Below are 16,140 nucleotides of genomic sequence, written 5' to 3' on the forward strand. Positions count from 1 at the left end.
TGTATGAATGGGAAGATTAGAAATGGATCTTGTAAGTTATCCAGATGATAACAATATAGAACATGGTTAAAAGTAATTGATTTCTGTTGTACTAAATAATATAAGTCAGTTCGATATAACATTTCTTTCTGTAATGAACCCTGTCATAATAGAGATAAATAGCATGTTTGCTCACATGCAATGTTAAGAATTATCGTAGATACTACCTAACTTTTTGAATTACTTATGACAACCCAGCCTACTCTTTTCTGCTGCTAAGTGCCAGTGTTTTACGTATAGCGACTGCCTAACTGACCTCCGCATTTCAGCTACTACAACAACTCGATAGCGACTGCCGAAGCTGTTCAAAGTCATTATAAAATGTGTTGGAAATATGGTTGAAACTAAATAAAATAATATTGGTACCACAAACTTTATTTCTGGTCTTTAATACTTGATGTTTTTTTTAAAACTAAAGTTCAAAAGTAAGAACTAAATCGAAACACAAAATAAAAAGGTTTCTCGATAAACGCTAGACCGCTGTTTTTATTGAAATGTGAACATTTTCAAAACTCGACAGATTTTTCATGGATCAAAGCTCTTATTTCCTCATGAAGAGTTTTTATTTATTCGGCTTTCTGTGAAGTACCCTTAAGTTACCCGTATACTGCAAACTTTTAGTCGGCCGATTGTTGACCTGATGGTATGATATTTTTTTTTTAAATAGATCTTGATTCCAGTCATAATTTTACGTTCAGACATATTCGTTGTAAATACGTTATCGTTGTAATTTATGCACTTCCATACATCTTCATACTAATTTATGAGCCCAAACAAACAAATAGTCGACTAAAAGTTTGTCAAGTACAAAGTAAACAGTCGGCTGACAGTAGGCCCGATGGTTAGTTTTTTTTTTTTAAATAAAATCGTGAATTCAATTAAAGTTTTCAGTCGTTCTGATACCGGCTAAATACCTGATCTTTGTTATGTGCACACTGCCATGTGCATCTCTCTACTTATCAAGCGTCCGATCAAACTATAGGCCGACTAAAAGTTTTCCGTCTGCAGCTATTCTTAGTTGAACAACAGAAATGTACCCAAAATGCCATTCCGGATCGCCAAACAAGTTCTATTGGGCGGGTCACTTTATATTAACCAAGCGATTTAAACGGGACTGCTACTGAAAAGTTGGCTTTTTGCGGTCTCTCGGACCCCTGTAAAGAGTTAAGACCAAATTTGTCGTTTGATATTAATGTACAATTCAAAAGGTCACTGGAAGGTGTTTTAATTATTCTCAAATGTTAATGGTTTATTTCGGTTTTGTTTTTGTTTTTGTGGTTTTTGCTTGTTGGGGCTTTAGCGTTTTTAAACGGAATAAGTAATCGATGCTACCACAGAATAAATTAGTAGGTGCTCATGCTACAAAGGTGAAGAGCTACTTCATTCGTTTGTTTCAACGTGCTTATTTTATGAAGTCTACCGAACTGATCGGACAAAATTATTTTAATGTTTGATCAGCTCATGTCACGAAGGCTGTATGCTATATCGGGTGTGTCGTTCATAATCACATTAAATTCTATCACATGTACTTCATGATATTCTATAGTATTAGAAATTAGTATATACGAATTGTAAAAAAATAACATAATCCATTCAGTGGTTTAGCCACAGAACTCATTTTTCGTTTTCATAATTTACAACATCATGTGTAAAGCAGAGATAAAGTTAGGAGTGTCGAATTTTTTGACCAGTTGACTGCTGTCAGTTTTCAAGGGAGAATTTCAGCTGTTTGTAATGACTGACTTCTATATGGTGTTCTAATTTTCGCACATTTTTATTCTATTTACTTTGTTTGAAAAATGCATTTTTTTATTTTCACGTATTTTTCTTTTTTCTTGGTGTTAATCGACATATATTAACCAGTATATTAACGCATTTCATTTAATGTGATTATGAAGGACACACCCGATATATCATCTAGATATTATCTAGATGCACATAATAAGTTCTTCTCACGAAAGGCGTGCGAAACCACTGGCAGATACTGATAAATGTAATAAAATAAGTGATAATAATTTCAAAAAAACAATTTACTCAGATCTATTCATAGACATAAAAGGTTATCGCATTTATAATACCAATAAGGAAGTATCGATGGTCAGTTTTCAAATGAAACGTTCCGTTATACGTAAACCGCATTTCATACTTAACGTCATAGGTTTTCATGGCGTTCTAAGCTAATCCTCATCATTTTATAATATTACTTGGAAATCCCATACAAAATAAACGATAAACGTAATCTCTATACACAAAATCTTCCTGTTATATTGATTTCCTACTATGCTAGTTGTTTCCTGCGGTTCCACTCGCTTTCCATTAGAAATACTTACCGTATCCGGATAACCTACATCCTTAAAGTAGCCCATGTCTTTTATCAGGCATTTCTAGACTATCTTTGTACTAAAATTTCATTTAAATCAGTTCATTATTTCTGGAGAAAGAGTGTAAAAAACAAATAGAGTTACTTTATATCTTCATAGTTTTCAAGGCTTTGGTATAATATTATTTTATAAACTAGCTAATATGTAACTCCGAACCCATTTTTGTTATAAGTAAATGAACATACCTAGTAAGGGTTTTCCATAGTTATCTGCTTCCGGATGATTTTTGAAGGGAAATAATCTTGAAGTAGGTGCATAGTTGTGCTACGTCAAAAATAACACCTTACGGGTAGCATGGCGGACAACGATGACTGGCGCCGCGGGCGGCGATCATACATGGTGTTTTCTTTGCGATGGGCAATAGAAAAACATAATTTTAGTGTTTTGTGTATTGTTTCAGTAGTGAAAAGACCTTGTTAAATAAGTAACTTAATATTGATGTGTTTACAATGGTGTTTGAAAAGAGAAAATATCCTGTTAATTAAGTAATACGTCTTTGTCAATCTAGTGCAAAGCTCTAAAGATATTGAGTTTGGCTGTTTGTTCCTACTGAATTTTGTCTAATAATATTAAATAGCAATGATCTTTCAATTTTTAATAACAATCAGAAAAACATCAAAATCACAAAATCTTTATAGGTACCTTTGTTTTTTTTTTCCGACGTCAAAAATCATCAAATCACCCCTCCCGCTGTGGGTTAGCAGCGGTGAGGGAGTGTCAGACTCTTACTGACTAAAAACCGTCGTGTTCCGTCATAGGCCTTTTATGTACCAGGGTCGCGGTATCTCTTTCGAACAACCCGCAGCCCCGGCAGGCCGTGGCCCTGCTGGGCCCCGCTATTATTTGTTTTTTTCCTTCGTCATCTAAATGTGTTACTCCAACTAGCAAAAATGATTTGTTTTATTTACCAAAAATAACAACACATACCATCACCACACATTTTGAACAGCCTCTACATAGAATGTAAGCCTATAATGTGAAGGAGCAAGCGATCGAGCGATAAAACGAGATATAAGCGATTTTATTCAGTGCCCAGCATTTGATTTATATCTATATTGTGAGAGCGAGCTATTGACCATAAAATAAAATAATACCTGCTGTACCGAACCTGTTAGTTTTTAGTTTGTGATGTTTACTGAAATGGTTGGTTGCATAACGTAGTGTAATTGTGTACTGCGGCTTAGAATATTATGGTGTGTATTTTATTATGTTTTTTTTTGTTTTTACATTCTAGTCTTTACCTAGGTTATGTTGCTAAAAACAAATGTGTGGACTAGGTTTATCTTTGAAAGCTCATCATTTAAATAAATATTCTTTTCGGTACCACAATGCCATTCTTACATTTTGAAAACCAGAAACCAGAGTTCTGGTGGTTATTCGTGGTTCAAAAAGATGTAAAATTAAAATGAAACTGTGGACACGTTAGCCGAATGCATATACATAGATAGCCCAATAGGTACCTCTACACGGAAAACGAAGAAAGGATTGATCTTGGAAGTGACGGCGAAAAGACCCAGACACCTGCAACTGTTACTGCTGATGCTATTAGAAAAATAGAGCATTGTGGAAACGAAATGAGGAAACTTTGCTTTGCTAAAGGACAATATGAGCTAGTTTATTTTTTACTGCGTATAAACTTGACGAAACAATAACAATTAAAAACTAAATGTTGATCCTATCTCAAACATTTAAAAGATATCAGTACGTACCACATCCAAAATTCTACCAGCACTACCCCAAAGGATCGTTTTAAAATCATTCATCATTCTAGCAGGATGATCATCCTCATCTTCAGATTTATTTGTGTTTGTATCGCCACTCCCTTTTGTGGCCCTCTTAATGGATTTAGAAATGCTGACTCAGTATTATGATATACTAGCTGTTTGCCGCGATTTTGTCCGTGTTTCTAGGGTCTACTTAATACCACTGTTCAAGCTTTTTAAATACCAGATGGAATATACAGTGGTTTAGCCATTTTATTGTTATCGGCACGAATCTTGAGCGCTGACTCTCATCTGCGTAGAAGTGATTTATTAGCAAAGAACCAATCCTGAGTGACGGCTATGACGCGATGCGCTGCGGGCCAATCACCGCTTTTTTTATTTATTCCTTTATTTCAGGCAACTAGGGCCCATAAAAATACAAATACATATATATCATTCATAACAATACTTATAAACTAATACATAAAATTATCCATATCAATATATACAATACTATATCCTATAAAAACTTAAACATGCTATAAATACATAACAAATATACTTAAAAACTAATGCACACGATGTGTCGGCGTCGTACTTTAACCAGCCCCCGCGCCTCACTTCATACCACAAAAGGGACCCAATAAATTACTTCTGGGCAGGTGAAGGTTAGCGCTCAAGATTCGTGCCGATGATTATACCGTGTTGGCTCAAGAAATTAAAAAAAAATTATTTATTTATTTCCAACTTTTGTACACATACATAATAAAGAATGAAGTTAGAAAAGAAAGAATTTACAAATAATACTTATTCCGAGTCATTGGATTGGATAAAAAGAGTACTGAAAACCTTCTTAAGCTACCTTCTTCTTTCTCTTCCCTGCTTCCAATTTTATTTGGAGTCACAAAATGTTGTTCTATTGGTTTAGCCATTTTACGATGGAAAACATATCTGATAATCATACAGACAGAATTAATATCAAAAATATTAGTAAGGAATCGTTTCAGAGGGCACCGGACGTTAATACACCCTTGGATGCGATTTCCATGTGTATGCACGTTTTCTTTTATGCCTTAAAAATGATAATGGCGATTTTATGGATCCCGTAAGTGGTGGGGGATGAAAATGTTAATGTTGGTATTATATGTAGTCACTCTTATAGGGGGCAGTGAACTGTCAGTCAAACCTTTTTTCATGTTTTATCATGTATCCGCAATGTAATGCGTCCGTCTTTAAAGTAGTTTGTGTTACGAATGAATATATGATTTTATTAGGTTTACATTTTTCTAAGTGTAATGGATTTTTATTTGCCATTCAAACTTACTCGCAAGTTATTATCATTATCATAGTTCTTTTAATTTATTTATTACAAGGAAGAGACGGAGAGAGATCTTCCTATCTTTCCTAAAAACTTTGATTCATAAAAAAGTTTTAGTTGTAACTTTTTAATAATAACTCTAAGCTATGGCCTTTAACAACAATTATATGATTAGATTCAGAAAGCAAGTTAATATTACCCAATTCAGTAAGATTATCCCTCCATGTAAAACAGGTAGTTAGCTGCATTTAGCTAGTCTAGAAGCTGACCCCAACATCGTTGACAAAAGGCTACAAGTTGATGTACCTATACCGTTTCACCTATTCAAAGCTCCTTAAAAAATTACAAAATCTTCCAAATGACCGGAGACATTATGAAACAATCAGGGCCCGGCGCGAAACGTTTCGGGTTCACTTCTCAGTTGAACACAATACCGTATTTACATTACAAGTAGAGTTCCGGATAAGGATATCTTGAGGCCAGCAGGCGTAATGTGGAAATCTTTTGTAGAGATCAAAGCTACAAAGATGTAGAATTAACGGATCATTTAGTTTTATTTTTAGAAACGTGTGGGTGTTTGAATTTTTTGGAGGCTCTGGTAATAAGGTGATGGTTGGTCTTTTATTTTATTTTTTATAACCAAATTAAGGAAAAATAATTAAAGGTCAATATTTTTTGTGAAAAAATTGACTTATTTTGTTCAATAAAATATTAATTGATTCTGAACTTATTTAACAACTCGGCTGTGTCAGTCTCGCCCACATTTCTGAGATGGGAAATATACATATTTATTAAACGTCAATTTTTGTTATAAACTGAAGAAAAAGATCCTTTCTGTTTTTCGCACTTTTTGACTATTTTTTTTTATTTACCCGTTATATTCTCTATTTCAGTTAAATTAACCATAATAAATTTGCAATAAAAATTAAGTACCCAGTCATAGTTTCCACCCAAAACCACAAACTAAGAATACCCCACAGATCCTAGGTTAAACTTAGATCAACTAGCTCAGACAGTGGGACTCACACCTATTTCTTTATTTAAACCTATAAATAAATCGGATAGAAACCCGGCCACATCCAGGGCGACGTATCCAGATATTTATAGCCCAAACTGGCCTTTTGTTTGGCCACCGCTTTGTTGCCGCTACCACAATAAGTGTTAAATGTCCCCCTTGAATCAGGGTTGCTACTGTATTTGTGGCTATATTATTGACACAATAAAAAACTATAATAATTTGAAGGTGTATTTGAAATATTTTGTATAGTGTCTACTGGTCAAAAACAGCCTAGAATGAGCTGTAAGTACTTTGGTTGAAGCCAAGTTTCCAAAAGAGAAGAGAGGGTGATATACCTACCATTATATCATGTAGAATCCTCTCAGCCGCAAGCCATCCTCTGCTAAGTAAAGACCTCCACCAACTTTAGCCGCTTTACCGATTTTTCAGCAATTAGCATCTAATGCTACGTAGATTTATACAATCAAACTAATGGCGTCCACGGCCGATTTCGGCCACGGCGGCTGTTCTCATCTAAGGAGATCAGCCAGCTGCGCAGGACATATTATAGTGCACGAGCGTTTGCTCAGACACAGGTGGACTCCCTATTCCTTCACTCTCATAACCCGATGGGACGGCAATCCGACAAGACCGGAGAGAGATCAGGCGCATTACCGACATTTACGTGCTCTCCAACTTCCAGACTAAGGGCTGCTTTGTGAAAGTTTAAGAAAACCCACAAAGCGATTTCGGCCCGACCCGGGAATCGAACCCGAGACCTCGGGCACAGCAGCCGCGCTTGCGACCACTAGACCATCGAGACAGTCAACGTCGCAAGCTTACTTCATCATATTTTATCAAATGTTGAACTCGTTTTAATCAATCAACACGGCATCATTTCTTCCTTAATTATATGATATCAACTCTCAAGTAGTCAATCCTTTCGTCTACATATCATCGTTTTATGTACAGATCTTCATTCTTATACAAAAACATAGACCCAATCAAACGTATTACAAAACGAATCTAGGACAATGAAGTACCTAAAAACCGTTGGCTCAAACAACCATCCCACGCGAATTCTGTATCACCAAAGGAAATAGGCGTGGCCCCTAACTTAGTAAGCTGTCAGCACTCAGACTATCTGAACATAATTGACTATCATTGTCGTCATGTAGGCATCATGGGAAATCTATGGGTTTGACATGACAGGGACATTAAATAGTTCACATCGGACTAGATTCTGATTGCAAAGATTAACTTAAGAATGGAAATACATCAGAATAAAAGTTCTATGTATTGCTATTTTTTTAAAGAAATGGCTTTTAATAACAATTTAATAAAAATAATGCAATTTTCTATACATATAATAAAATGATAGGAAAGTCAAAACTGTACATTGAATATTTTTAAAAAAGAATACTTGGGGGGTGATCCATAATCGATACTGAACCCAAATATGTAGTTTTTAGAATTTTTGTCTGTATGTCTGTTTGTCTGTATGTTTGTCCCGGATAAACTCAAAAAGTACTGCATGGATTTAAATCAAATTTTGCATGACTATTACCTGGGGGCCGGTTCAACACATAGGCTATATATTATCACGCTATCACCTACGGGGGTTGAGCAATGAATGATTAAATAAACGAAATTGGAAATTCTATATTGCTCACGCAGACGAAGTCGCGGGCAACAGCTAGTATATAATAACATTGTTGGAAAAGGTGGAGTACGATGTAAAGGCAAATTATAATAAAAAAACACTATCATTTATTTTTCAAAAAGAATTATAAACTGTGTATATGGGCAGTCACTGACAAATTAGGCAACTAATTTCTAGAGAGAGAACTAATTTCATTTCGTGATTTTAGTAAAAGGTGGCATGGTGTAATAAATGGTCACCTGTTTATTTAATAAATAACAAATAATCTAATAAATAAGCGTGTTAAAAATTAGATTTGTAATGTGGCAACCCTGCAACCGTGGAGGATTTTGCGAAAATACCCCTTCACTGGTCCGTCTCGTCAACTGTTCTCAAGAACACCTCCAGATATTATACCTTAGGCGTCACTGAGATTTTAATTCTCTTTATGGTTCACATACCCTCCGAACAGTGGGCGTTTTGTCTTGACTCCTTATCAAAGAATAATGAACCTTATTGTACCATAATAAGGTTGATTTTGGTTCTACAGTGAGGATTTTCGACGCCTTTGTAAATGTGCGGCGAAAATGGTTTTAAGATGTTCGCAGATTATAATGTTGTAGGTATTGCATGACGTGTGAAAGGATTCGGTTTTTTACACTTGAGTGCAATTAATTTGGGTGCAGCTAAAAGTTTTTTTGATATACACTGCACTCTCTTAGTCGGCCGATAGTTTGTTTGGGCTCATAAATCAGTATGGAAATGAATGGTAGTATGCACATAGCAATGACCTGGTATTTGGCCCAGACTGCGGACTAAACAACAGTTGAAATATTCAACTGTCGGCCGACTGTTTAGCCTGCAGTCTGTGGCTACTCTATCGGAAATAAGTGACTGTCGACGAATATTTATTTACTTTATCATTACCATTCATTTGCTTACCTTATTAGAAGCGCTCGTTGCTTTAATGAATTATCTCGTGAGCATGATATTGACTTATTTTGCACTAAAACGAAAGTAGCAAGGAAACTTTTAGCTAAATCATTTTTTGAGAATGAAGCACTGTCTGGTGGTACTCAAATACATACGTAGCAAATAAATAATATTAATAATTAAAAAGAAAAAACACATTCAGGCATTACAATAGTTCATCGTTAATATTATATATCTGTGGAGGCTTGTTATTAGCAACTGGAAAATATATTTTTGTTACATATTATGTCATAAGTCTGTAAGCCTTCTTAAAATAAAATAAAATAAAAATAAAATTATCAAATGTAAACTTTGCGTCAACTTCACTAGAAAATTATACAATGTTGCAAAACCCGTCATAATTGTTTATTTAACCGTCTAAATAAAACGAGATACTCTTGAACAGTTTGTTTGTAAAATAAATATTAATATAATTACGCCGGTCTGCGCACTAGACTTGTTCAATGTAATTGCCTCTTAAGTTTAATGTGGTAATAAATTATTTTAGTAATCTTGTAGAGACGTAACTAAATAATATTTGTTTTGTGAAATATCTTCTCAATTTCAATAGCATGGAGGCTGTCTTACCCGTCTCAAATATTATGCATCTTGGTGTTTCTACACATACATGTAGAGTCAACTTCAGGTCAGTGGTAACAGTTTTATAGGAAAATCGTACTTATTACTATAGGGTTAAGGTGCATGACAGTTACCACTGACGTGCAGTCTACCGTACAAAGGTGCCCACTTTCTGCCACCGGGTAAAAACTATTCAATATCTCAAGCTCTAAGTTATCTCTGTTTACCTCGTTCATTAGTTTTACAGTAATAGCCCAATTGACAGACAAAGAGATATGCTGTAGTAACCTGTAATACTCTTTAATAGATAACAAAACACTTCAAATGGTGCCATTGCACATCATGTGTTTTCTGGGAGTTTATTGCTCTACTTCTTCTTCCGAGCAAATACACATAGTAAGTGGTGAAGGGTGTGCGATTGGGGGCTGTCTTATTATAAATTTTAACGTTCAAGAAGTGCTGTTTTGCAGCCAAGTTTGAATGATAAAGTTTGAAATGATTTTGAGTTCAAAACAAAATTGACCATTCAAATTGACACAACATTCCAACCCCGGCGCTAATCTAACGGACCCCTTTCAGACATCTCTGAAAATAAAACCGTCAAGTAAAACAAGTACTAAAACGGAGCCCATTCACCAGACATCAGAGGAACCTAAAATACATCCCTACCATTGTCTCCAAACCGTGCAAAATCGGCCTCCCGCAATTAGAAACGACGTTAAAGGCACGATTACACCTACAAGATAACAGGCCGATTAAAGAATCATAATTTGTTATGTTTATTATACATCGAAAGTTATAAAATGTATCATTTGCAATTTATCTGCCTAGAACAATTCCTATTTAATAAAATTAAAATGCCAAAAAAAAAACTTTTTTTTTTTCAGCTGTTTATATTAATGTTTCACAATTTTTCAATATTTTTTTCAATATTTTTTATGTAAAATATGTAAATATCATTCGGCTAGCTACTTATGCAGATGCACAATATAACTTACTATTAAAAGTTCTCAAACCTGCACAATACGACCATATATAGTGAGGATATGCATAGGTAAGACAAGATAAACAAAGCTAGTTCGAAACCTCCGTTTAACAGACCGCTTAAGTACCCAACTGTTGATGCAATTCGCCGTAAGACTTATTGGCTTTTATATCACTGTCGACGGGTTTATTTCTCATCCACGCGAGTTTCCGATACGAACCTATGGTAGGGACCGGTTTGTATAGATTGATTTATCGAGAACTATTCGTATGAAAACTTTGTAATACGATTATATAGGTGTAGTCATTTGCTGATTGCTTTGATTGGCACACCGAATTGTACTATATTTTATGGTGTTGCTAGAAGTGTTTGTTTGTATATTATGCCCCTGTGTATCTCGGAAGAGATACTCTTTATCATCATCATCATCCTCCTGCCCTTATCCCAATTTGGGTTCGGTGTAGCATGTTTTCTTCTTCTATACTCTTCTGTCTGCAGTCATATCATAAGTAACATTCTTTCTAGCCTTGTAAACTTTCACACAAGTCATCCATCGTCTCTTTGGTCTTCCCCTTCCTCTATATCAATCTGCATCTATGTTTACAACCTTCCTCAGCACTACTGTAATCTTTATACTTTAGAAAATGCTTAAAAACCACAGCAATATTAAACAAAGTTTGAAATAAGGATATTGACAAGTATCGGTATCACAAGTACGAAAACCATAGCCGGGAAACAGTTATAAACAAAAATGCTTAATGGCTTATACGTAGGTATTTTGGCCTTCAAAATGTACCGAGGTATCAACCAATACTTCACGTGGATAACTAAAATAATCGCCTTCAACAAAAAGTATGCGGTAATCGAATTCGCACAAAAGTCCCAAGAAATTATGCGGTCAGCTCATTGAACCTTAATAATCAACACTACAAAACAAATAAAAAATCTCCAATCAAAGATAATAATGGAAATAAATAACTGAACATAAAAACTGATTTACAAGTTTTCTCACTCAGTAAAATAATCTTGATCCATATTGCAAATATTTTTTGTTGACACCTTTACGTCCTGAAGACAATGACTGACTCAATGATTTGGCAAACATAATATTGAACAATTCTAAAATACCTCTAAACCTTTATTCCAAACCCATAAGGTTCAAAATCGTTTGCAAAAAAGCACAGTGACCGCAAATTGAAATGACCCATGCATCTGCCTACCAGAAAGAGTAATTTCGCTTTTATGGGGCTACAAATAATAATGCAATGTTATTACCATATTTTTTTCTAACTAAAAGCTGTAATTTTCAAAATGTTGTATGGCGTCATCGTAAATCTGCGCGTGAGTCGACCACCGTGTTGCAAAGATTAGTTCTTACAGAAGCTAGGGTTTCTTCTTACATGTAACTTTTTTACACTTTTATGACCGATATCCATAGACATCATCTCCCGAGCCTTTCCCAACTATGTTGGGGTCAGCTTCCAATCTAACAAGATGCAACTGAGTACCAGTGTATTACAAGGAGCGACTGTGCGAATATCCATAGTATTAAAATAAAATATTTAAGGTAGCTTTATGCTAGTGACTCATAGATAATTACGCATCATTTACTGAATCCTTGATATTTATGAGTACCTAAGAATTCCAAGCAGAACTAATTTGGGTCATTGACACATGCGTCAGAATTTGAAGCTAATCTATACTCGACAAAAGTACTAAGACCTGCTACTTTACGAAAACATACAGTCTAACAGGCTGTCGTATTTTGTCGATTGTATCTAGAGGAGAAATAATTAAAAGCATATTAAGGATACCCCTTGGTAAGCCTGGTTGTCAGACTTACTAGCTTCTGACCACCCGCAACGACTGCCAAAGATGTTCAATTTCATTATCTCGAGGGACAAAACACTTATAATGATGAAAACACCAATGGTAAAACACATCGGACACCATCCAACAAAATCCATCACCACAAATCGGATTCACCCAAAACAGAGTCAATAATTGTCACCAATAATCCCGTTTTATCCTAAACATTCGGGACGGTCCCTCAGGTCCGGACAAGTCCGGACTTTATCTATTATGTAGCCCAACGGTCCCGGACTATAAATAATTGATACCTCGTAACTAATTACGAAGATCTTTCATTAGTTCGCATTATCACGGGGAGTTTAGGTCAGTAAATGAGCTGAGTGATTTGTAGGGAGGTGCACAATCGATGGGCTCTTGTCGATATTTTGATTTTGATTGAATACCAAACTGAAGAAGCCCGGCAAACTGGATTGAAGAGGTCAGATGGGCTAACGCTCCTTGTAAAACACTGGTACTCAGCTGCATGCGGTTAGACTGGAAGCCGACATCAACATAGTTAGGAAAAGGTTTGGGAGATGATGACCAAATTGAAGAAGATGGACGAACAACAATAGTCATAAAGATAACGATGTAATTAGAAAGAACCGTAAAACTTTCGTGAATATTCAAAACGCATCCGTATGATATCAATATTCATTTCTATTTACGCAACTAAAACTCTAAATATCGATGGCAAAACGCACATCTCTAATCTTATGTCTCCAAGGAATTAGTTAACTGTTTGGATATTTTTTTGGCAATTCTTCATTGCGTTCACGGTCATCGTCGGTTTTCCCCAATAGGGTCATGAATAAATCAGCACTACCGTATTTTGTATGAATTTGTATGGTTCATTTGTAACCGATACCGGATATAAAAGAGTTGGGATGAATTGACTGCATTTTATTTATTTCTGACTAGTAAGTTGGCAATTTTATTCCTTTCTGAAGATAAAGGCTACATCAAATGTAAGATTAGCAATATTAAATATTTTTGACGTTACCTATATATTGTTTATGTTATTTTGATTGGCTAGTTTAGGGTCTTATGTAATTGCCCACTTATATAATTAATTGTATCTAAAGGTGGTCCCATATTTTCCGTTAGTACCAAGAATATCTTCAAAGGTTTACCTCTTAAACTTAAGCAAGATGTTAGGCATGTAATTTTAAAAAGATTGACAGTTAGTGCGATTTCTTTCATACGAGATAGAGTACCCCGTCTCTATGAAATGGTATAACTTTGTGAATTTATCCTCTTTTAATTTAACATAAAAGTGAGACTATCGCTTTAGAGTAAGTAAGTCCATCCTCACAGATTATGCAGGCCACCAAATTCCCAGCTTTATGAATTAATTTCTATAGAAATCTGGCTGTAATCCAAGTGGGATCAAAGAATACTCCAATGTAAAACGATGAACTTACTCCGTTTGACCTAAAAATCAAAGGAGTTTAATTGCTTTGCGTATCTGGGTAGATTTTAAATGTTGAATGTTGTCGCAGTTAAGGCTGAGGTTGGAAAAATATTTTTTACCAATTTTGCAAAGGTAAGAGTTTAAAGAGCAAATGTCGCTCATTAAGCTCTCTACTTTTAAGAAAACTGCTGCAAGTGTTTGTTTGATAATGGTAAGAGCAAAATGTTCAAGGCTGATTTAAGATTTTTAAGATATTTTACTTTTACCTTTATTTAGTCAGACTCAGAAGTATATAAAACTTAGAAAAAAACCATTGATACTACGTGGTTATTAATATTAGCAGGGCTAATTGTAAGTATACAAAAACGCAAGTAGGGAATAATTATAAAATCAAACCATCTCTCAAAGACCATCAACCAGCTGATATAAAATGATCACTCCCACAAACTATTAACGTCAAAAACCTGCTACCATTCACAATGCAGTGTACGACAGAAGCAGATATGTAAGCAGTATATAAACAATAGTTATATAGCCATTTAGTCGTAATATCACGCTCGTGCCTATGCGTGGACAGTTGAGCCCATAAACTACGGACTTCCGACATTATCTGGGGGTGGTACAAGTGATTAGGTTGAAGCGGTTTATGCTTGGTACGATGTTCGCAATGTGGAGATAGTATATGAAAACGAGGGATAAGGATATATGGAAGTGGTAAGATAAGGATACTAAAGATAGTATGAAAAAATAGCAAAGGAGATACATAATCAGCGTGAATATTTGGGCTCCATCTCTAATGGCATCCACGGCCGATTTCGGCCACGGCGGCTGCACGGGTGATTCAATCACCAACTTCCAGACTACGGGCTGCTTTGTGAAAGTTTAAGAAAACCCACAAAGCGATTTCGGCCCGACCCGGGAATCGAACCCGAGACCTTGAGCTCAGCAGCCGCGCTTGCGACCACTAGACCAACGAAGTCCACGCTCCATCTCTAATCTTGCATCAAAACAAGTATTTTTTGAACATGTCACGATTATGGTGATCAGTCAACGCAATGAAGAAGTGTTTATATTTATCGAGATGGCAAGAATGTAATAATGTAAGAATGCAATGAAGCATTGAAGAGCTCGTTGAAATAAATCAGAAACGGGTATTTGGAATAGCATAATAAGGGACACAAAACCTTAACCAGAAGTGATGAACACAGACGTTGGTCATCAACGAAGCATAAAATAAACTAATACAAACAAAAAGTTTTTACTACCAATAACCCGCTGACTTCTATAACTTTGGCCTTGGCAAAATGTTTATGACTGACTGTAGTTATGAACGGGAGCAGTTATAATGTGTCATACGGAACATACTGGTTGTACGTAAAAAAGTTTCAAGATAATGATATGATAAAGTGCCTTAAAAGCTTGTTAATAAAATATCGAAAGGTGATGATGATGAAGAAAGAGAAATATAGTTAGTCAAATTAAGAGTGCAATACAAGTTTTAGTCGGCCGATAGTCTATTTGGGCTCATAAATCAGTATGGAGATGAATGAAGGTTAGTGGTTGAACCGCTCGCTGGTACAAACTAGTGCTTTCATAAATCTGGCAGAAAAATTATTTCTATAAAGACTATAAAGTTTAAGCATTTGTTAAGTTAAAGTCACTCTGTAAGAATTGATATGCTTCTTAGTAATTGAAAAAATGTTAGGAAGAAAATAAATATGAAGTATATCACTGACACAGTTCCTTTGGAGCCATCATTTAGATTCAAGGAAAATCTTGAATAAGTAAAAGAAACATAGGGAAAACATGTTTTATCTCTTCGACGTTTTCTGAGATTACTTTGTATAATTTAGATTTTTTTCTCGTTAGCTACTATTTACATATTAAGATGTTAAACTCTCATAAGTCTATCAAGATCACGGAGAACAAAATGACTATCGGAGATGTCATAACGCAAAATCTCCTAAGAAAGTAGCGCGACAAATGCGGGTGTTTTGGGGATGAGGAACTTTACCTACTAGTTCCACCTATTTCAAATTTTGTTGAAACAAGACTCTTTCACTTTGCATTAACTCACCTGCTACACTCTTTTGCCAAAAAAACAGGCCCACCTAAAACACTTAACTGTCCAAAAAAATTACCACATCCAAGGAAGTATTGACAAGAGAAGACAGACATACAGGCGAAGTTTTACAGAGATATAAAATGCATTGCATTAAGAACGTTTGACAATAAAATCGGTATCCCGCCCACGGACCG

The 16,140-nt window shown here is 35.3% G+C and overlaps 1 protein-coding gene across 3 annotated transcripts in view; it reads left to right on the plus strand.

The window, feature by feature from the left end:
- Nucleotides 1-3,573: 3,573 nt before the first annotated feature.
- Nucleotides 3,574-16,140, plus strand: part of LOC124639995 — a 190,284-nt gene continuing 177,717 nt past the window's right edge. For 2 of the 3 annotated variants that reach the window (XM_047177545.1, XM_047177544.1), the window contains exon 1: nt 3,574-3,613. The gene's annotated coding sequence lies outside the window, so the exon portion shown is untranslated. The remainder of the gene's footprint in view (nt 3,614-16,140) is intronic. The other variant, XM_047177548.1, reaches the window with a different exon arrangement.

The sequence above is a fragment of the Helicoverpa zea genome, chromosome 20 (assembly GCF_022581195.2).
Source record: "Helicoverpa zea isolate HzStark_Cry1AcR chromosome 20, ilHelZeax1.1, whole genome shotgun sequence".
Taxonomy (NCBI): Eukaryota; Metazoa; Arthropoda; class Insecta; order Lepidoptera; family Noctuidae; genus Helicoverpa; species Helicoverpa zea.